The sequence below is a fragment of the Thalassophryne amazonica genome, chromosome 4 (genome assembly GCF_902500255.1).
Source record: "Thalassophryne amazonica chromosome 4, fThaAma1.1, whole genome shotgun sequence".
NCBI classification, from domain to species: Eukaryota; Metazoa; Chordata; class Actinopteri; order Batrachoidiformes; family Batrachoididae; genus Thalassophryne; species Thalassophryne amazonica.
Window position 1 is genome coordinate 43,698,994 of NC_047106.1, and position 24,452 is coordinate 43,723,445.

At 42.1% G+C, this 24,452-nt stretch overlaps 1 protein-coding gene and 1 long non-coding RNA gene across 2 annotated transcripts in view; one reads left to right on the forward strand and one right to left on the reverse strand.

The window, feature by feature from the left end:
• Positions 1-24,452, reverse strand: part of LOC117508133 (endothelin-converting enzyme-like 1) — a 209,187-nt gene that overhangs the window by 148,203 nt on the left and 36,532 nt on the right.
• Positions 4,575-15,737, forward strand: LOC117508135. The gene is made up of 3 exons (XR_004559991.1): positions 4,575-4,679; positions 11,479-11,483; positions 15,727-15,737. It is a non-coding gene; the product is annotated as an uncharacterized LOC117508135 (long non-coding RNA).

Here is a 24,452-nt window from a genome sequence, read left to right on the forward strand (position 1 = left end):
TAGGTATGATCCAGTGTGAACAAAATTAACAAGACGCGTTAATCCTAGCAGCTCTACCTGAGACACAGCGATTAGTTGACAATTTATTGATGATCAAGGCGACCACCTGGGTCCCTCAGTTACTCATCCTGCCGAATCTCGTTTCCTCTTTATGTCAACTAAATTCACTTCACAAGATGTTTGTCGGTAGGACCTCAGGGTGCTGTTGCCAAAGCGTATTTGATTTAAAATCTGTCATGCATTGGGAAGCTAGAAAAACACACACACACACACACACACACACACACACACACACACACACACACACACACACACACACACACACACACACACACACACAGGAAAACAATAAAAACATGCCCTGAGGTCTGCATGGAGCCTAGCAGTGGGGGGGGGGGGGGGGGGGGGGCTTCGTCCCTGCAGGGCAGATTAGAAGCATGCACCCAGTGGGGGCACGAGGACGCACCAGCACTGTGTCGTCTGACGGAGACGGCACAGCGTGAATGCAGAAATGAATGATATGTTGTCTGTCATACTGCTCAACTGTTTCCTCACCCCTCTGCTGCCTCGCCTCTCTGGGAGTCACACGAGGTTTGTGGAAGTTGTTCTCTAAATGTTGGGCCCTCTTTATGTCTCACTCTTGACTCTTGTTCACTGTCTCTGACTTGTGGTTTTGGGCCAGATGGAGCAGGATTACAGTGATACAAAATGCACAGTTTTATCTGATCCTGGAAATGGGTTGTAGATTTTATGGTGGTGTAGTTAATGATGATAGAAAGATGTTCAGCAGGACTTTTCATTATACCATAAAGTTATACAAGGTCACCTACAGGCAATCCCTCCAGGAATTCACAATTTTTTATGAACAATTTTCCTCCCATCAATTTTTCCCCCTCATTAAAAGTGATATTAAGGCAATATTACTTGCTGGAGAATCCAAAAGAAAATACTTTAAATCATAACATTACAGTATTGTGCCCAAACACATTTGACCAGTAGGTGTCAGGATGATGATGAGCTGATGTGGCGATCCCTGATGGAGCAACCAGAAGAAGAAAACTTTCCGCCACGTTCATGGCATGTTGTAAATTTGGAAATGATGTGCTCCATCTCTGAAAAAATGATTTGAGTGTGTGGTTGGTGGGATTTCTTTTGCTCACAAACTGTGACAGAAATTCAGTGCTCAGATTTGTTTGACTTGACGCCACAAGAATCCTCTATCATGACTGCTGCAACAATAATATTACAAATGCCGTTTAATACATTTAACAAATTTGCTTTTGTCTGTGATATGTATACATTCTTTATATATTAGTGAAGTTTACACTGTTACAGTTTTTGCAAAGACTTCTGCAATAATTGAAACTCTCTACATCCAGGCTACAAATAGTAAAACAGTAACACTCGCATATAATCAGGGGTGCACATAACTGGTACTCATCGTGCTTGTATGTGCAAAAAAATCATTGATGCACAGCAGAGGGAAACACTTTTCCTACAACCTGTCATTGCTTTCCTCTTATGAAGCGTTTCCCTTGTGTTTTCTGCTGCTCATCATTTAGTATTAGCATGCACAAACACCAAGAGTACCAGTTATGTGCATGCCTGCATATAGATTCAGATGGACCAGTGAATTTTATTTGTGATAACTGAAATCCGCTATATGTGAAAAACAGTCAAAATCCGCTATATGTATAAAACTGACAAAATCCATTATTTGTATCTAACGGATTATTTACAGTCAGGAGGCGCCAAACGATCTATGGGGAATCCCAGCTCCATTTAGGCTTATGTATTTCCTTTATTAAACACCTGCCCTTGAATCAGGACCTGCCTCATTTGGTCCAAACTGGGTCAAAACTTCAAATAAATAAATAAATAAATCCTGCCTTAAATATGAACCAGGCATTATATGCAGGGATGACATTTGCTTGAGTCCCTCCTTTTTCTACGTCCGCTGCGGAGTGGTACTTTAAAATCCTAAAGCCTGCTTTATGCTTCTCCAGTTCTGTAACACCGTGACCATGTAAGGAACAGTGCCTTTTTCTGGATTAATTTTGTCCCTCAACGAGCTCCACTTCTTTATATAATCATCAACCTCTAAACCAACATTACAAGTATGTGCAATTTGCCCTCAGTGAATTGCGCGGGATTTGAGTGTCTTTATAGTTTTTAGACTCCGTGTTGGTCATATTTTCTAACTTTTCTGCCAAATGTTTTTGATCCATGATCAAAATGTAATCAGCGTGGCCACTGCAAAAACTATTAAAATATGATGGGAGAGGAATGAGTGAAACAGGAAAAATGAGCAATCACAGCCCTTACGGTCTCCGTCATTAGGGCCCCTTCACACATAACAAGATTGAAGCCGACTAGCGCACGAACGAGAAATTGCATGCCAATCGTGAAAAATTGGAGCCGCCTCTAATGCCTTGTACACCTGTCGCTACAACTATTCACACACACACAAGCGGCTGAAAGACAGAGAGTGCCCTGTGAGAGCCCATTCGATCCCTCTCGCTGCAGGTGTCGGCCAAATTCCAGGTGACACACACGAACATCCAACACTGCTCACTGGACACTTACAAAATGTGGTGCCATTCATGCTGTCAGCACGGAAATAGTGAGAACGTGACCACTTTTGAGCTGGCTGTGGAATTTTTCTAAGTGCCCCCCACGACTGTGGAGTTGCCAAGCAACAAACGTGCCGTGCCAGAGTCGGCTCCCCCCACAATACATGTGGCGTGCATGTGTTTTGCCCCCACTCCCCCCGCAACACGTGGCGTACGTGTGTTCCGCGCGCCCCCCTGCACACACCCCCTGCAACATATGTGGCGTGCGGGGGGGAGCGATGGGGAGCAACAGATGTGGAGCGGCCAGCCAGCACACAGCACAGTGAGGCGCCTCTCAGCTGATCGCTGGCCAAAGACTCACTGACTCAGTGCACACCACGTGTCACATTAAAAACACAGAGACCACAGCCAGGACAGGTGTAGAAATAATTACTACAATAACTACATACACAATTACATGCCAAAATAACTAAATAAAAAATATCACATAACAGAGAAACAGAGAGTGACACTTTGGTCTTTGTGCTGAACAGACAGGGTGTGTGGCTGGCTGCCAACAGCAGCAGCTGTTGAGATCTCCGGTCGTGGATGTCACAGCTGTAGAACACATACCATGTTTTGATGGACATGACCTTACGACTGTCCACCATGATGCATGTGTGTGTGCTCCCTGTCGTCACATGGAAATACATAACACATATATCGCTTTTGCGATGGGCTGGAGCGCGCACACAGCATGCACACTGACAGGCTGTCCCAGGTGAAATGGACTGTCAGACCACGTGGACATGCAGCAGGCGATCTGAATGTCACGTCTGTCTGACAGGACATGTGTGTCCTCTGAGTGGCGTGCCGCAGGACTATGACAAGCTAACAGTGCGACAAATACGCCACTTTCAGTCATGTATCACCAAAAATATGCCATAACAAATGTCGTTTTGGCAGTGATTACGGCACTAATTAAAGATGACGAAAACTTCCTCTTCATCTACATCATCTAATATCAATTAAAAAAAAAAAATACATTTATCTCCTTGTTGATTTTAGGCATTTTATGCTCCTGTTATAAGATAGTGATTGTAGCACAATGTTAAAGCTTCCATCTGTTAATTAGAGCTTTTGTAAATTGCAGGTTCGAATCTCGCGAGTGGCATTTATTTTTTATTTAACTAGGGTTATTTAACCACAGGGTACTGTATTGGGTCCCCTTTTATTTATTATTTATATCAACCCAGTGATTTTCACTAATTATACACCAATATCTAATCTAATCTATCAGTGTCTGGTGATTGTAGTAATTATTTATATACCCGGCTGGAGATAATAAGACATAATGAGAGAGCACAAGCAGCATTTCGATAATAATTGCTGGCGTTGAATTACACCCTGCCTCATTTAGGCACCGGGTCTGAGCACGGTTTGAAAAAAATATCGCCTGGGCTTTTAGTCAAGGAAATACGGTATTCACTTTCCTCAAATCAGCTAGTGTCAGTGCTGAACTTCATGTCGTACCTCTGTTGTGAATGAGCATGTCCAGACTACTCTGTCCAGTACATGCGAGGGGTTTTTAATGGAAATACATTACAATGGGGTGGGACGTTTTGTCTGATGTGAGCGAAAATCTGTTATGCACAATCTGGTACATACGGTGTTCATGACATGGAAAACCATACAAATCATTGGGATGTTTGCTTTTGTCCGGTGAGTGCGAGTATCCGGCTTATACGATGACGGTTTAGGTGTGTTTTACTGTACACTTATCTGACACATTTTCCATCTTGCTTATCCATGCAAGAAGCTGTAACAACTTATGTATGTGATCCTTGTAAAGACAATAGCAAAGCCCAAATATGCTCCTTCGGACATCCATATGTATTGTTTTTGGAGTTCAGTAAGTGAAAACATAGTTTTTAGGATTTACACAGTGTGTACATAGTATTAAGTGCCATCTAGTGGTACGTTTGTAGACTGCAAAATGATGGTCCTGGTCATGACTTTGTTTCCCTTCATGCTTTTGCTTCTCTGAAGATGGGGATTCATGCTATCTTGCCTTCTCTTGTGATAAGCAATATGTATGATCCTCCAGCTCACAAAATGAGGTTTCACGTACTAATGACTAGTAAACAATGTATAGGGCAGCAAGTACCAGTTAATCTTTTTTTTCTTCAGTTTTGTGGTTGTATTGCACAAATGTAAACAGTGGGATGTTTCCCTTCTGGACAACTGTATGAACATGGCAGTGCAACAAGTATGTGTAACCAAGTATTTGTGGCCTCCATGAGGGGCCCGCTCCCATGTAGATATGAAAGGCTTATTCTAATCTCATCAAAACAAACCGATTCATTATTGCACGTAATTATCCACTGATGAACAGATATTATGCGAGCAATATTCCAATTCTGATAAAAAAAAAACGCCCCTAAATTTTACAGACTGTAGCTTTGATGTTCTTTTATGTCCCTCCCTGAGCCTGGTTCTGCTGGAGGTTTCTTCCTGTTAAAAGGGAGTTTTTCCTTCCCAATGTCGCCAAGTGCTTGCTCACAGGGGGTCGTTTTGACCGTTGGGGTTTTTCCGTAATTATTGTATGGCTTTGCCTTACAATATAAAGCACCTTGGGGCAACTGTTTGTTGTGATTTGGCGCTATATAAATAAAATTGATTTTATTTTATTTTATTTATTATTCCCCATGTTGGGCTAAAACAAAGGCCCAATGTGGCACACGGGTATGCAATCAGATTTGTGTCAAAATAATCAAATAAAACTTTTTAAATATAATGCCTGATCTTTTTATCTTCTTACTTGGATATGAGCCAATGAGGAAATAACAACCATGAAACAAATGAACATCCAATTGACTAATTACCTTTGGTCCCTTAAAACCAGGGAGAACCAAACTTGGGTCCCAGCTCGCTTCAGGTCACTGACCAGGTCCTCCTGTGTAGTTCTGAGCTTTCTCAGAATCATCCTTACCCCACAAAGTGAGATCTTGCATGGAATCCCAGACCGAGGGAGATTGACAGTCATCTTGTGTTTTTTTCCACTTTCTAATAAATAATCATAACAGTTGTTGTCTTCTACCAAGCTGCTTGCCTGTTGTCCTGTTGTCCATCCCAGCCTTGTGCAGGTCTACAGCTTTGTCCCTGGTGTCCTTAGACAGCTCTTTGGTCTTGGCTATGGTGGACAGGTTGGAGTGTGATTGACTGAGTGTGTGAACAGGTGTCTTTTATACAGATAACAAGTTGAAACAGGTGCAATTAATAGAGGTAAAGAGTGCAGAATAAGAGGGCTTCTTAAAAAAAATTAACAGGTTTGTGAGAGCCAGAATTCTTGCTGGTTGGTAGGTGTTCAAATATTTATTTGCAGCAGTAACATACAAATAAATTATTAAAAAATCATACATTGTGATTTCCGGATTTTTTTTTTTTTTTTAGATTATGGCTCTCACAGTTGACATGCACCTAAGATGAAAATTTCAGACCCCTCCATGATTTCTAAGTGGGAGAACTTGCAAAATCGCAGGGTGTTCAAATACTTATTTTCCTCTATATATATATATATATATATATATATATATATATATATATATATACAAGGTCTATTAGAAAAGTATCCAACCTTATTTTTAAAAAGAAAATTTGAATCACGTGTGCTTGCGTGAGCCAACCTTGAACCTTCATGCGCATGCGTGATTTTTTTCACGCCTGTCGGTTGCGTCATACGCCTGTGAGCAGGCTTTCAGTGAGGTGTGGTCCACCCCCTCGGCGGATTTTCATTGTCAGGGAAATGGCTGAGAGACTGCTGCTTTGCTTGATCAAATTTTTTTTAGAAACTGTGAGGCACATCCATGTGGACACCATTCGAGAAATTCAGGTGGTTTTTGGTGAAAATTTTATGGGCTTCAAAGACATTAAGGGATGTTACTGTCGCTTTAAGGACACCCTCAGCAGCTGTGGGGCGCGCCGCGCTCCAGCTGCCATCGACAGGCTGAATGACCATTTCATTTCTAAATGGATCGCTCTGTGGATCCGTGACCATCGTGTGCACTTTCTCTGGTTATCACAAGAGCTGGACATCACCCATTTTCCTGCAGATTTCACTTTTAACAAGAGATTTTGTCGTGGAAAGCCGAGCGGACGTGTCGCGCGTCATGATGGATTCGCTGCTGGACCGACACAAAACCACCTCCGTTTTGGTCTCACAGGACGGCTTTGAGATGGTGTTCAGACAGCTGTCGGTGGTTTTTCAGTCGAGTGATTATCCAAGAAATTGTGGATGTGCTTGGACATGCCAGAACATGTTCTGTGACGCTTCATCACGGCGTTGCTTTGCATGTCGTGACTTACCAGTCGAGTGAGTATCAGAGAAATTGTGGAGAGGTGGACATGTCCCAGCTTGTCCTTCTTGCACTCCAAAACAGAGGTGTTCTTTGTCTTGCTTGCCGTCGTGACGCGCGAAGCATCCGCTCGTTTCCATGACAAAATCTCCTTGTAACAGTGGAATGTGCCATTCATTTCCAAACTGGACGCTGTGTTTTATCCAGGACGTCGTCTGGACTAGCACAGGAATTGTGAAAAGACGTGGACATCAGCACTTTTTCGGCAAATTGAGACAGACGTGCGGAGGAATTCCGCGCGTCACGGTGGTGCCACGACGCGCAAAGCAACGCCGTGATGAAGCGTCACAGAACATGTTCTGGCATGTCCATGATGCATGTGTGTGTACTCCCTGTCGTCACATGGAAATACATAACACATATATCGCTTTTGCGATGGGCTGGAGCGCGCACACAGCATGCACACTGACAGGCTGTCCCAGGTGAAATGGACTGTCAGACCACGTGGACACGCAGCAGGCGATCTGAATGTCACGTCTGTCTGACAGGACATGTGTGTCCTCTGAGTGGCGTGCCGCAGGACTATGACAAGCTAACAGTGCGACAAATACGCCACTTTCAGTCATGTATCACCAAAAATATGCCATAACAAATGTCGTTTTGGCAGTGATTACGGCACTAATTAAAGATGACGAAAACTTCCTCTTCATCTACATCATCTAATTTCAATTAAAAAAACAAACAAACATTTATCTCCTTGTTGATTTTAGGCATTTTATGCTCCTGTTATAAGATAGTGATTGTAGCACAGTGTTAAAGCTTCCATCTGTTAATTAGAGCTTTTGTAAACTGCAGGTTCGAATCCCGCGAGTGGCATTTATTTTTTATTTAACTAGGGTTATTTAACCACAGGGTACTGTATTGGGTCCCCTTTTATTTATTATTTATATCAACCCAGTGATTTTCACTAATTATACACCAATATCTAATCTAATCTATCAGTGTCTGGTAGCACTTTTTCGGCAAATTGAGACAGACGTGCGGAGGAATCCCGCGCTTCACGGTGGTGCCACGACACGCAAAGCAACGCCGTGATGAAGCGTCACAGAACATGTTCTGGCATGTCCAGGCACATCCACAATTTCTTGGATAATCACTCGACTGAAAAACCACCGACAGCTGTCTGAACGCCATCTCAAAGCCGTCCTGTGAGACCAAAATGGAGATGGTTTTGTGTCGGTCCAGCAGCGAATCCATCATGACGCGCGACGCATCCGCTCGGCTTTCCACGACAAAATCTCTTGTTAAAAGTGAAATCTGCAGGAAAATGGGTGATGTCCAGCTCTTGTGATAACCAGAGAAAGTGCACACGATGGTCACGGATCCACAGAGCGATCCATTTAGAAATGAAATGGTCGTTCAGCCTGTCGATGGCAGCTGGAGCGCGGCGCGCCCCACAGCTGCTGAGGGTGTCCTTAAAGCGACAGTAACATCCCTTAATGTCTTTGAAGCCCATAAAATTTTCACCAAAAACCATCTGAATTTCTTGAATGGTGTCCACATGGATGTGCCTCACAGTTTCTAAAAAAAATTTGATCAAGCAAAGCAGCAGTCTCTCAGCCATTTCCCTGATAATGAAAATCCGCCGAGGGGGTGGACCACTCCTCACTCAAAGCCTACTCACAGGCGAATGACGCAACCGACAGGAGTGAAAAAAATCACGCATGTGCATGAAGGTTCAAGGTTGGCTCACGCAAGCACATGTGATTCAAATCCATATGTTTTAAAAAAAAAAATAAGGTCGGATACTTTTCTAATGGACCTCGTATATATATATATATACTCAACAAAAATATAAACGCAACACTTTTGGTTTTGCTCTCATTTTGTATGAGATGAACTCAAAGACCTAAAACTTTTTCCACATACACAATATCACCATTTCCCTCAAATATTGTTCGCAAACCAGTCTAAATCTGTGATAGTGAGCACTTCTCCTTTGCTGAGATAATCCATCCCACCTCACAGGTGTGCCATATCAAGATGCTGATTAGACACCATGATTAGTGCACAGGTGTGCCTTAGACTGTCCACAATAAAAGGCCACTCTGAAAGGTGCAGTTTTGTTTTATTGGGGGGGGATACCAGTCAGTATCTGGTGTGACCACCATTTGCCTCATGCAGTGCAACACATCTCCTTCGCATAGAGTTGATCAGGTTGTCAATTGTGGCCTGTGGAATGTTGGTCCACTCCTCTTCAATGGCTGTGCGAAGTTGCTGGATATTGGCAGGAACTGGTACACGCTGTCGTATATGCCGGTCCAGAGCATCCCAAACATGCTCAATGGGTGACATGTCCGGTGAGTATGCCGGCCATGCAAGAACTGGGACATTTTCAGCTTCCAAGAATTGTGTACAGATCCTTGCAACATGGGGCCGTGCATTATCCTGCTGCAACATGAGGTGATGTTCTTGGATGTATGGCACAACAATGGGCCTCAGGATCTCGTCACGGTATCTCTGTGCATTCAAAATGCCATCAATAAAATGCACCTGTGTTCTTTGTCCATAACAGACGCCTGTCCATACCATAACCCCACCGCCACCATGGGCCTCTCGATCCACAACATTGACATCAGAAAACCGCTCACCCACACGATGCCACACACGCTGTCTGCCATCTGCCCTGGACAGTGTGAACCGGGATTCATCCGTGAAGAGAACACCTCTCCAACGTGCCAAACGGCAGCGAATGTGAGCATTTGCCCACTCAAGTCGGTTACGACGACGAACTGGAGTCAGGTCGAGACCCCGATGAGGACGACGAGCATGCAGATGAGCTTCCCTGAGACGGTATCTGACAGTTTGTGCAGAAATTCTTTGGTTATGCAAACCGATTGTTTCAGCAGCTGTCCGAGTGGCTGGTCTCAGACGATGTTGGAGGTGAACATGCTGGATGTGGAGGTCCTGGGCTGGTGTGGTTACATGTGGTCTGCGGTTGTGAGGCTGGTTGGATGTACTGCCAAATTCTCTGAAACGCCTTTGGAGATGGCTTATGGTAGAGAAATGAACATTCAATACACGAGCAACAGCTCTGGTTGACATTCCTGCTGTCAGCATGCCAATTGCATGCTCCCTCAAATCTTGCAACATCTGTGGCATTGTGCTGTGTGATAAAACTGCACCTTTCAGAGTGGCCTTTTATTGTGGGCAGTCTAAGGCACACCTGTGCACTAATCATGGTGTCTAATCAGCATCTTGATATGGCACACCTGTGAGGTGGGATGGATTATCTCAGCAAAGGAGAAGTGCTCACTATCACAGATTTCGACTGGTTTGTGAACAATATTTGAGGGAAATGGTGATATTGTGTATGTGGAAAAAGTTTTAGATCTTTGAGTTCATCTCATACAAAATGGGAGCAAAACCAAAAGTGTTGCGTTTATATTTTTGTTGTCTGTGTATATGGACTCACACACACCAGCTTCCCACGCACTCATACTACACAGCCTCAAGAGTGACGGATGAATGGCTGGAGCAGACGTGGACAGAGGTGGTGTAGCAGTTGTGTGAGAGGAACCCTGGTGTTGTCATTATGCGTTCCCCTTCATTGGAGGCCTGCTCATCTGGCTAATGGGATTGGCTGCAGTCACTGCAGAGCATAGACTGGCTTACACAGAGCGAGAGAATAATGGAAAGATGGATAGTGGATTAGGGCATTAAAGGATGGAGGTGTGACTTCTGTTGTCTGCAGACTAGTGTAATGGAAAAAGCATCAATATGAGAGCGAGTGAAGACTGGAAAAAAGAACAATGCAGAGATGGAGGAAGTCCTAAAGACAGAAAATGCCACTATTTGCTCAATGCCTTTAAAGTTGGCAAATATGCACCCCCTCTGATGAGACATTTAAAATGGACAGATTAAAGGAGATTTGATGGATAGATGGAGGCGCCAGTAGCAGCTGCATGTTATTGAGATGCATCAAACACACTGAAGAGGTCGTAAACTGAGGGGATGGAATCAAATCTGGTGCAGCAACAGTTTGGAAAGAAGGAGAAACGGGTGTTAGAAAAAGAAACAAAAAAGTAAAGACTGTTTTTGTATAAATTTCTAAATTATTTTTTTCTTGGATACAAGAGAACTCATCCTGGTGGGAACTCAGCCCCAGGCATGAACTGGGTCCGGGGCTAACCTTACACCTAACCCTAACCCAACCCGTGCTGAGTTCTCCCAGGGGATGTGTTCTCTTGTTAAGCCCCTTTCACACCAGGCCTATGAGTTGCGTAATGCTGCGTACCAACTACGCGATCTTATGCTGCCCTACGCTGGCCTATGTGGCAATACACTGAGGGACACAAAGGTGACAGCGATATTATGGGTGTCCAGATGCTGGAGAATTGCAGCTTTTTCCGGAGGACTTAACCACCTCACGATCTTCTTCTGCTTGTGTTCTTACAGCAGTCTAACAGCAGCGATGTGTTCTGGACAGCAGGCAGGGGTGGACTGAGAGTTCGAAAATTACGTTTATATACCAGCAAGGGCTACATACATGGCAGTAGGCATACAGTAAGCAACTGTACAAAGCTACATACCCTTTATGCCAGACCTATGTATATGTACGCAACCGTACGTGTAGTTACACCAATTGCATATGCGGTAGGTACACGGTGCCTACGCACAGGGTACGCAACCATACGCCATTGTACGCCAGCCTATGCATAACCTATGCAGGGACTATGCCAAATCTGCATGTAGCAATATTTTTTTTCATGAGTACGCAGCCTAATTCTGGCGTACTCAATATGCAGCACAACACAACTTATTGTAGGCCCAGTGTGAAAAGGCCTTTACCTTTTTCTTCTGCTTTGAATCATTCTGTGCATTCTTGTAATTTTTTTTTCTCATTATTGCAAAAATTTTGCTGATAATTTAATGAAATACAGTAAGAGGTGACTTAATTGTGATTAAAAATCCAAAAAGACCCATCATGATGATGATGAATAAAAATCCAATAAAAATCTATTGGTTGTGTTTTCTCGCCACAGTGGTTACAGGAATCAGGGAGTGAGAAATGTTTTCTTCAACATTGCAGATTTTTGGATTGCAGAGTGAACCGCTATTTATCTTGGACAATGGCACGTTTGATGCAAGAATGCCTGTTGTTTCCAAAAGGCCCTAATTTTCCAGGAGCACTACAAAACAGAAGGGGATTAGAGGTTTTTCGTCTAAAACACAACTGATTTTCTAAGATATGGAAAATGAAAAACACACAGTGTGGTGCTGTATGGTAAATCTCTGTCAAGTAGGCACTTCACAGAAATTCAGTGGACATGCTGAAAGGAGATTGGTGAGGGAAGCCACCAAGCTACACCCATGATAGCTCTGAGAGATTACAGGCTTCTATGGATGTGAGTGGAGTAACTGTACATCGTGCAAGTTTTGCCTATTGACAAAATGTGAAATATCTTGGGTGCCTCCTGTCTGCAAGTAAGTAGAAGTCAAAGGAAATGTGAGTTACTTTTTATTTTAGTTTACATATTTTTTTGCATTATCCATACTGTCCCAACTTTTTCTGATTTAGGATTGTATTTATTGGGCATTTTGACTCATGTACTTTTTAAAAATACGACTGGGATCTGATTTTCTAACTGGGCTTTCTGACTCGTGTGGCTTGTGAAAAACATGGGTTGGGTTTTGTTTTTAAGCCCAACTGATATTCTTTTCTGTATACATCACTTTGGTATGCAGGGCTGTGAAATGAAAATTGTGAAATCTGAGGAAAATTTGCAGGGGGTCGAACCGGGGTTTAGGGCCCGTGGGGCCCCAGAAACTAAACTAATTTTGTATCTAATGATACATTTTCAGCATCTCCTTGAAGAAAAAAAATCTCAAAAGAAGTGCATATTTAAATGATCCTAGACTCAACCTTTCATTTGAACTGTCAATGATAATGTTGAAATAACAGAACGTGGAAGTAGGACCTGGAATGATTTTCCTTTTAACTGTAAACCAAATTATGCATGAACTCAGAACAATTAAACTACATGAAATTCATGAAGACTGAAAAGACTGTTAAAGCATTTCAAAAACCACACCTAAAGCTGGTAGAATATTTTGAAAATCAGGGTAAAATCAATAACATACCTTATAGTAAAAAAGTCACGTATTGTTGTGTAAATTCCTGTAAATCCACAGTGTCTTTTTTCCCATGAAAAAGTCTACATTAATAAAAACTAATTTATATTCTTGTGTAAATTCATGTAAATCCATTCAAAGCCACAATATCTTTTTTCCAGTGAAAGAAAGTCAAGATTAGTAATAAAAAAGTCACATAATCTTGTCTAAAATCCTGTTTGAACAACACAATGTTTATTTTCCAGGGAGAGAAAAATTCTTACCGTGTTTTGTGATGGCACAGTTCACTTTTCCCGCTTCTTTTCTCTTTCAGGTGTGTTCATGAAGCCAGCGAAAATTCCACGGATTCTGGTCCTTATCAAACGTTATCAAACTGTCTTTCTCACCATCTTCACTCTGACTGATGTTGCTCTGTGACAGACATGCTGCAAAATTCTTCTTTTAAAAACTTGAGAGCTCTAAAAGTTTGCGATGTCCACATGCTACGTTTAGCTGAAGCGTCTTACAGGAGCCACACAGCGTCGCTGCAGCAACCAACCAGTCCTGCTTTACGACAACTGTCGCAACAGCTACGCTTTGAGTGGCATTTTTCCTCCACGGATCCGAGGACACATATTTGTATCTGTAACACACAGATCAGTGTCTGCGTACTTATAAAACTTGCACAATGTCGTAAAAAAAGGAAACGCTTTGCGATAGGCATTTTAAAAACTTAGTGACGATCACAATTACAGAGTACAACACTAACACCCCCACCCCCCCCCACCCCCCCCCCCCCCCACCCCGAGATGAAATCCGCAGAATTCCTCGCATCCGCTGAGTTTTCACAGCCCTGGGTATGAATCATAGCCAGCTCATACCAAGAAGAACATCTACAATTTCTAATATGGCAACAGTGATTTGTTTTCCCCTTTTATTTTCCCGTAAAGTAAAGCGATGACACATTAAGCCACCATTAAAAAAAACTATGCAAACCAAGACTGTGATTGTAACTAAGACGCCAACAAGGAAAAGACCTGGAGAGACACAAGTAGTGCAGCAGATAAGAGAATATTTAGAGCGGAATCCTGCAAATGGTGATAAAAGCATCAAATTCGGCAGAAATACTCCTCAGACAATCCTCTTTTGAAAAAACTGATTGGCCACTTGAATTTTCAGTTGGCGTTCAGGTAGAGGTCAATTGAAGAATTACACCGGAGTCAAAATTAAAAGATGCTCCAATCATATTGAAACCTATGCCACATTATTTGCCTGATCATAAAGTTTCCAAAAAGGTATGGTTTGGATGGTCTGTGACTGAATTCTATCGAGTTATGGGATAAAAACAGCAAGAATGGTGACAGACTCTGGTGAGATTATCGGCTCCTTCTTATCTCAACCCACAAAGACAATAAACTGACAGACTTACACATGGACAAAACTGAAGCATGCTCCATTTTTCCCTTTACCTCCCTTCCTGCTCCCCCATCACTCACCCCATCCCGGCCACCGCTCACGCCACCCCTTCCCCCTCTGGGGGTTGCGCAATTTTTAGCTGCGGCAGGTCCCCGTTCCCCCCAAGCTAGTGGCAGCGCGACTCCAGTTGCAGCGGCCTTCACCCACTTTACCTCAATTCGGATGATGGACTGCTTCAAGTTTAGTACACATAAACAATGTCAAATGTATATGTGTTGTCTTTAATTTTGATGTGTGCCATTATTACGGTAAACAAGTAATAATTGTGGATTAATTGCTGTATCTTGTCTGAGGTAATTGGAGTGTAAACATAATTGCCCTTTTTTGGGATCAGTACAGTTGTCTGAAGTCTGAAGTCTGAAAGGTCAATGTCGGTTTGTACACGGGTCAAAAGTTAAAGTTGCTCCAATTTTGTTAAAAAGTGATGCAAGCTACGAGTTGAGTTAACACGGTTTTAAAAAAGGAATAGTTTGGACCATATATCATCCTTACTTATCACGTTACGGGGTAACATATGTCACATGTCATAGAATCCAATAGACATAAACCTTGTTTGACCTTTTCTTTGGAGACCAAGCATTCAACACTGTCAAAACTATTCCATTTATTAATCCTATTAGTTCAACCAATAATGTGCATCACTTTTACCAAAATTTGAGCAACTTTAACTTTTGACCTCTGTACAAAATGAAACTGACCTTTGTCACCATTCTTGCTGTTTTTATCACGTAACTCCATATAATTCAGTCACAGATAGTCCAAACTATACCTTTTTGGAATCTTTATGATCAGGCAAATAATGTGGAATATTTTTCAATATGATTAGAGCATCTTTTAATTTTGACCTCTGTGTAATTCTTCAATTGACCCCTACCTGACCACCGACTGAAAAGTCAAGTGGCCAATAGGTTTTTCAAAAGAGGAGTGTCTAAGGAGTATTTCTGCCGAATTTGATGCTTTAATCACCATTTGCTTGATTGTTTCAGTTATCTGCTGCACTAAAGACAAAGACATAAGACAGTCCAAGCTTAACAGAGGAGGCGGTCAGGCTGGTAGCAGCATTCACATTTATATCATACAGGGTTTGCATGAACAGTCCTGGGACACACTGGGTATTGAAAATGTGAGTTCCAAGATCCAGCACTGAGTCCCAGCACCTCGAGGCGGCAAAGCCACCTTGCATGAGACCCAAATTCAATCAACACACTTGTCCTTATTTCCTCAAGCAGCTCTCGCCTGACTGCCTCTGACACCAAGTCCTCCCAAAGAGGCACATAATTTGGCAAAAGTCAGGAAAAGATGCGTGTAGCATTTTATATTCTGTAGTTTATCATTCTTATCATGGGAAATTTTTGTCTTGCGGCACAGTGTCACGATTTAAAGTTATAATCCTATTATCCGTTCTAAACCAGGCTTCACAATTTGTGACAATGAGATTATTGTCAGTAAAATCCTGCTCACAAAATACCAGTCAGGCATAAAGGAAGAGGTGGAAAAGGAATAAAGGATGAAAACAAAACAGCAGCAGGATCATCTACCTTTCTTTTGCTGTCTCTCAACTTTCACCTCTTCAGAGTCCACTTTAACAAGTATCCAAAGTTGTCCAGCGTGTTTGTTTTGTGAGTGTCAGCTCCTGCCAGCCTTCTCAGCTGTATGATATCTGGACGTGCATGCTTGGACTACATGTGTACATCACCAAGTGTCAGAATACAGCAGAATATCACAGTTTTTCTGTGATCCATTAGTGGCCTTTAAAGGAACAAAAGTGTCTGCTCTATTGCACAATGAAGTAACGGGTCAAAATGTGCCACGACCCCGGACTTTATGCTCTAAGCTGAAAAATGGGACGTGACCCTGTGCTTCTTTTCTTGCTTTTAGCAGCACATCTAATATTTTCCTGCACGTCTTTCTGTGATGTAGCAGACAAAAACATCTCGTCCGTTGTGAGTACCTCAGTATGGTGTACGTTGACTTTGTACTGGACAGCATAGATGTACCTGTTACCGCACTGTCATCAGGCTTTGAATGAGCTTTGATGTAGCCGAGTGTATAAATGACTACTGTTTCATGACACAGCTTCACCAGGAGGAGACAGATTGTGATCAACACTTATAATTCACTGCACATAGTGTGAATTGCAGATCTAAAGTGTCAAACCAGGAGGAACTCGCTATCCACTCACTGATGTCATGGCAGTGTTCCACGTGTTTCAAAACACTGAATTGTTTTATGTCAGAATTGTTTCATTTATTGCCCTCAGCCTGTGAGATCAAGAGATACCAGGGAAGAGCTTATGGAGTCATGAGGTCATAGGTCCGAGGTATTTGGTAACACCGATAATGAAGGAGAACATCACTTTGACCAGATGGAATCAGTTAATCAGTGAAATCACCTGGTGGAGTGGGTGGTTGCAAAGAAAACCTGCACCCTCTCGGCCCTTTCTGGAATGAGTTGAATACCCCTGGCCTAGGTGGTTGCCATTCAGGACACAAGATGGTTCCCTGGTGTCGTGGATGCAGCAAAGTGCTCAACCCGCGCGTGCTCTCAGACTTCACAGATTTTTGAGCCTTCTGAAATGGACAATTGGCTTCTGAAGCAAATGTTTCAATAAATGCTTTCAGCATTTCCCAACAGTGAACAATTTTCTGAAATGGTTTCCTTTGCAGTTTTCAGTCTTCTGAAATGGTGAATCATATTGTGTTGCATGTTTCCGTTAATTATTTTTTGAGCATTTCAAAACAGTAATTTTCATAAGAAACTGTTTAATTTAGGGCTTTGGGCATTTTGAAACATCATCTTCTGAAGCAACACTTTTATTAGCTGCTTTGAGCATTTCCTACCAATGAACAATTTTCTTCAAAAAACAAAAGTTAAATTTAGACATTTCAGCCTTTTGAAATGATGAATCATTTTCTGACGCATTTGTTTTGCAGTTCTGAGATGCCATAGTTTTGAGTTTTGAGCCAGTTTGAGCAGTTTCATAAAGACTTGTTTGTGCCATCATAATGTGTGAATTACTGCAGGAGGTTTTTAAACGTCTCAGCTCGTTCAGCCTTCGCCTTATCCTGCTCTTAATACTCACTTAATACTCACTCACTTAATACTCTACTTCTTTGCAGCTGGAATTACAGGTAACTCATCCTATTTTATGCATTTTGCATCGACAGACAATACGTATAAAATATTGTGGTGATCACAGCTCGTAAATGCAACCAGTTAACCAGACAAATAAAAACCCTGCACAGCTTCACTCAATCAAACTACAGTTTTACAGCTGTTATTTCATCTGACGTTTTAAATGTGAACAGAGGTTAATGACAACATCTGAACTATATGAGTGGCAAACGCTTTGTATCTATAATATAATAGCCAAGTGGCCTTTGTGTGTGTGTGTGCGTGTATGTGTGCGTACGTGCGTGTGTATGACTTCAATCACGGAGAAACTGGGGAGAGCTGACATTTGCTGTTTGGTATGCTTATGTGTTTTGGGTCAAGGATGAACGCTCCAAAAACGGAAAGTTGATAGGACTGTTGTGTTTTTGTAGTTCAATTGGTTTAGTCACTTTAGTTAAGTGTCATATAGAAGTGATAATAAAATAAAATAATAATAATAATCTGTTATAATAACCAAGTGGGATCTGTGTGTGTACGCATGTGTGTGCATGTGTATGGCTTCAATCATGGAGAAACTGGGAAGAGCTGACATTTGCCATTTGGTATGCTTATGTATTTTGGGTAAAGAATGAACACTGTGAAAATGGAAAGTTGATAGGACTAATATTTTTGGAGAAATTGGCGATATTAGCTAACAACAGTGAAGAATGGATGTTGTGCTGCAATGCACCAGGGGCGTTTTGAGTTTGGGGGTCTTAAATGTTGGCATTGTGGTTCATGTTAGTTTAACAGTGTTGTTAATGTTTTGATTTATTGTGTTTTGTAGTTCAATCAGTTTAGTCAGTTTAGTTAAGTGTCATGTTGCTTTTACCAAGCATGAAAAGGATAGTGTGATTGATGTCTTCTGCTACCGCCTCTGTTTGTGGGTGTGTAAGAATAAGTGTGTGCATGCGTGCGTGCAATTTCGAACACAGACAAACTGGGCAGAGCTCACATTTGCCGTTTGGTATACTTATGTATTTTGGGTCAAGGATGAACGCAGCAAAAACGAAACTATTTTTGGAGATCCTACGGATATTAGCTAACAACACTGAATAACAGACACTGGTAATTACATTTTGAACTCAGACACCATTCCACCAGGGGGTGGTAACTCATCTATATATTAAAATGTGCCTGCGTGATTTCATTTAGTAAATTCAGTGTAAGTACACAATATTATTGTAAATACATTAAAAATACATGGATGGCACAAGAAAGTGAAAACACTTATTTCCATTGTGGTCCATTTAAAAATCAAATGACAAAGCAAAAGTTATAATAAAATATTGTAGTAATAATAATAATAATTGCATATACTGTATATGATAAGAAGAACCTAAATAATTTATAAATACATACATAAATACATACATTTAATGGCAGGATGCAGAGCTGCCCAATGTAGGGCCCGTGGGGTATTTGGAGCACCACGACAACTGCTCAACTGTCTGCATATTAATAAATTACTGTTAAGAAGATTAAATTGTAGTGTATTTTGTGTAGAAATCTGAGCTTTTTACTATTAATCCTACCTCTTTGTTGTTTATACGGATGTTTGTTACCACTTGCTGTTATTCCGCCAACAGCTCCACTGAAGTAGGTCAGATCGCTGCCAAACTTTACCAAGGAATGGATTATTATCATGGCTTTCCAGATTGGGTATTTTCAAGTTGAAATTTTGTTTGCCACTGTCAAGCTCAAACACATTATTTTATTTTATTTTATTTATTTATGTGTTGCCCTTGGCCCTTCATTCATATTAAAGGGTGTAATCCTCTTTATTTTCCACAAAGCTGACAAAATTTAGTTGGTGTGCAAATCTGTGTTGTGGCTGGGGTGCCTGGCGTGCCTGGCTGGCTTTTGTTTGTCTTCTGTTCTCTGTCTTTTGTTTTTCCTTCCAGATGGCATGCGTTCAGGACTGAGTGGCTGTGTGGCTGAGTTATTAGGACCTCACCCTGAACACCTGAAGCTTGTCATGTGCAGCTCGTCAGGACTCACAGCTGTGGTGCATCTTTATGGATTGGGGCATGGTTGCATTTAAGTCTGGAGTACACAGTGTGTATTTGCCAGAGACTCGACCTTGTGACCAGACGGGTGAGATCGTCGTCTAGAGAGCCATCTCATCATCATGGATGCAGAGACCGTACCAGATTTGATGCCATGGTCTGTGAAAGAGGAGGGGGTGAGGTCTCACGCTCGTCAGCACACTTCCTGAGGTACTTTAGGTTTTGTGACTAACATGAGTACAGTCAGTAAATGTGGTGTCCCTCACACCTTATTATATTGAGCTGTTATGTTAGTCGTTTAATCAGCTTCCACTGCAGTGGAGAATTGAACTGGGTGTTCCATGCCTGCAGGGTGGGAAGCTGATTGGTAATTAAGCCAGGAAGTGTTTGCTGTTTATGTACACCTTTGAGTGGTCTCTCTGTGTGTGGAGTGGTGGACTCACATGATGGTTTCTTCTTTCACAGACTCGGTTGGTCGCGGCCACCTGGGGGGTGTCGGCAGGGTCCTTGGGTCCGAACTGTTCTGGCTCCGGACCGTTTGTGCTGCTGGGAGCGCACCGTAATTCCACCTCGCCAGACCGCGCACTCATTTGTGATTATTCAGCACTCACTGTTATGTTATTAAATTCTGTTATCCTTTGAACCGTGCTCTGCTTATTTTATACTGGGTCCTTCAAACGCTGGCCGGTCCTCCGCCCGCGTCCGACACATAACAATCTGCTTGTTATAAAATAATTTATTTCTGTGGTAAATTACAGCTAATTTTATTGCTGGTAAAGTATTTATTTGGGGGGATTCCATGACAGATACTACATGTTGGCCGTGTAGCGGCTGCACTCTGCGTTGTTATTGTAGCGGCTGCACTCTGCATTGTTATTGTACAGCTTCCATCAGGATATTTACCTGATGGATGCTGTACATCTCCATGAATCATTCTTTCTTTTTATGAAATGGTTATGGTGCACTGAACAAAACAGCAGAATCTCAAAAATCAACCTTTATTCAGAAATGTCTTAATTAGCAACTTTTAATAGATTTGGCTGCAAATTTGGCTTCAGTTTGTTTGCAAAACTCAGTAAGTCCATCACTTTTATGTATGCTAATGCTGCATTTACTCACAGGCAGTACGTGTTATGAATGTCATATTTGCGTCATTCTTGGCACGTTCCTGACATTCTTAATGTGACTTAACGCATCTGAATACGCTGAATAGTGCATGTTGGTGCGTGATATTCGTGATTTTTGTCATAGGTATTAAAGGCATTGCGCTGCGGTGGTTTGAATCATATTTGTCTAATAGATTACAGTTTGTTCATGTAAATGGGGAATCTTCTTCACAGACTAAAGTTAATTATGGAGTTCCACAAGGTTCTGTGCTAGGACCAATTTTATTCACTTTATACATGCTTCCCTTGGGCAGTATTATTAGACGGTATTGCTTAAATTTTCATTGTTACGCAGATGATACCCAGCTTTATCTATCCATGAAGCCAGAGGATACACACCAATTAGCTAAACTGCAGGATTGTCTTACAGACATAAAGACATGGATGACCTCTAATTTCCTGCTTTTAAACTCAGATAAAACTGAAGTTATTGTACTTGGCCCCACAAATCTTAGAAGCATGGTGTCTAACCAGATCGTTACTCTGGATGGCATTTCCCTGATCTCTAGTAATACTGTGAGAAATCTTGGAGTTATTTTTGATCAGGATATGTCATTCAAAGCGCATATTAAACAAATATGTAGGACTGCCTTTTTGCATTTACGCAATATCTCTAAAATCAGAAAGGTCTTGTCTCAGAGTGATGCTGAAAAACTAATTCATGCATTTATTTCCTCTAGGCTGGACTATTGTAATTCATTATTATCAGGTTGTCCTAAAAGTTCCCTAAAAAGCCTTCAGTTGGTTCAGAATGCTGCAGCTAGAGTACTGACGGAGACTAGCAGGAGAGAGCATATCTCACCCGTGTTGGCCTCTCTTCATTGGCTTCCTGTTAATTCTAGAATATAATTTAAAATTCTTCTTCTTACTTATAAGGTTTTGAATAATCAGGTCCCATCTTATCTTAGGGACCTCGTAGTACCATATTACCCCATTAGAGCGCTTCGCTCTCAGACTGCGGGCTTACTTGTAGTTCCTAGGGTTTGTAAGAGTAGAATGGGAGGCAGAGCCTTCAGCTTTCAGGCTCCTCTCCTGTGGAACCAGCTCCCAATTCAGATCAGGGAGACAGATACCCTCTCTACTTTTAAGATTAGGCTTAAAACTTTCCTTTTCGCTAAGGCTTATAGTTAGGGCTGGATCGGGTGACCCTGGACCATCCCTTGGTTATGTTTCTTTAGACGTAGACTGTGGGGGGGTTCCCATGATGCACTGTTTCTTTCTCTTTTTGCTCCGTATGCATCACTCTGCATTTAATCATTAGTGATCGATCTCTTTTTCCTGGTTCTTTCCCTCAGCCCCAACCAGTCTCAGCAGAAGACTGCCCCTCCCTGAGCCTGGTTCTGCTGGAGGTTTCTTCCTGTTAAAAGGGAGTTTTTCCTTCCCACTGTGGCCAAGTGCTTGCTCATAGGGGGTCGTTTTGACCGTTGGGGTTTTTTATAATTATTGTATGGCCTTGCCTTGCAATATGGAGCGCCTTGGGGCAACTGTTTGTTGTGATTTGGCGCTATATAAGAAAAAAGTTGATTGATTGATTGATTGATTTTCGTGGAGCATGTTTTTGGCTGTCAAAAAATCTTCCACGAATGTCACGCACCACCCTCATTTCACCTCTTGTCGTGGAGGTCGCAACTGAGCGTGTTGATCCATTTTGATTAGTGATGATCCTTAATAGAGTGTGACAGCGTTCTTCACTGATGTGTGCACAATTAAACCCTGCTGCACTGCATTCAGTTTCATTGCTGCAGTATGCTGAAGAAGGACAGAGATGCCAAGTCGGCTAAAAGCCTTGTTCCAGTGCTCCTCAGCGCACTCTTGCAGGTGTTCCACCTGCTGCTGTGCCTGATGTCTGGGAAAACAAGTGAGACGAGAGCCGCGTGGAGCCACACATCTGGCTCTCTCCGTCTCCTCCTCCTCCTCTCTGTGCCACTCCATGGCGCAGAACCCAACTAAGCATGCAGTCACAAAGTTCTTCTGGTGTGGATTTAAAGGAGCAAACTGGAACGATCTGAATTGTTCATCAGCTGATGGATGAATATGGGTGTGTGTGTGGAGACAATTCGCCTCATTCACAACGTGACAGAACTTAACAATAGCGCGCAACGGCGCAGAACATTATTCTTGACCGTGCGTAATGGTTGCTGATAATTCTCCACCAACATGTGGTAACAGGTTGCAGCAGTTCCTGAGGAGATCTGACACCTCTGCCTCAAATCATCACATTCGTGATCAGCAGCCAAGAATGTCACTTCGTGGCATTCGTGATGTGCCGGCGTTATGTGTAAACGCAATGTCAGAGAAGCTCTCGTGGGTGCCGCAATCTTTGCGTCACGTGACTGAGATACATGCCACTGAGTGGTGCGCTGTTCACTATGTGGTTTTGCACACAAACTGGGATAGCACTTACAAGGTTCTGCATGCAAACCACATCTTGACTTGCATTTACCACAGGATTTATGGGGTGTTGCAGCAGAATTGATTCTGTTATTGTATACGAGCCTCAGTAAGCTTTCACTTGCAATGGTTATCTCATTTTCTGTGGGTGTGGCGTATATGGGGTTTTGTGCCTGAACTCTTCATATGCACAGCAACTCCTGCCGGCCTCCATTACAGCTGCATGAAATCTTGCGGGTGAAGTGCTTGTGTAGGGTTGTAAGTTTATGTTGCATTTTGATGGAAACTGGGAACTTGGAATTTCCAATTTCCGACTTGGAAAAATACTATGTAGCGTCTAATGCATCTGTGACAAAACACTGACTCATTCCCACTGACTCATTTTGGCAAACCAAGGAAAAATGTTGTGACTGTAACTAAGGTTAGTATTGAAACTGACAGTGTGTTTGTGTTGTCTCACCTATGTGGTAGATATCCACCAAATCTTTAGTGTGAAATTTGTTGGAGGTATTCGTAATGGGATTTAAGGTCACCTATGTTTACTACCTCTGTCCATCGCTTTGTTTCTACTTCAATTTAATGTTTGTCTCTGGAAATTTTAGTTGCAACTGAAAGTCAACCATGTTTCATGGACTACTTGATGATGACGCTGACAAAGTTTGATATTTGAGGGTAGGACACCCCTCATGTGATCTGTTGTCACCACAGAAACTGTCTTGCAGTCTTGTTGCTGTAATTTAATCCATGTTGGTTTCCAGACAAGATGAATTTCGATGATATTTGTGATACAAGATTGTGAATTTGGTGTGAAGAAAATCCTTTTTATGACTGAAATGACTTTAGGAGAGAATATTCACAGCTCTTGCTTAAAGCTTAAGTTCTTTCTCTCTCTTTTTACAACCCAAATTGTATTAAACCTTTTTTTTAGCTTCTTTGAGTTTGTTACATTTGCGTGAAATTTAAATGTATTATCTCTCTTGCTGACATGTATCACTCCGTCCAAAAGGGCACTTCCTCCATTCATTTTGACCTGAGGCCATCAAATATGGCCATCGGGTATTGTGAAGGCTTTGCGTTCGTCCATCTGTCTGTGCTCAGCATGACTCCAGTCCTTTTACTGCCAGGGTCTTCAAATTCACAGGTAACATTCTTGGGACATAGACCTTGGACAAGTTCAAAGATGGCTAACCTTGACCTATTTTAAGAGGTATTTTAAGAGGTTATAAAGTCACATTC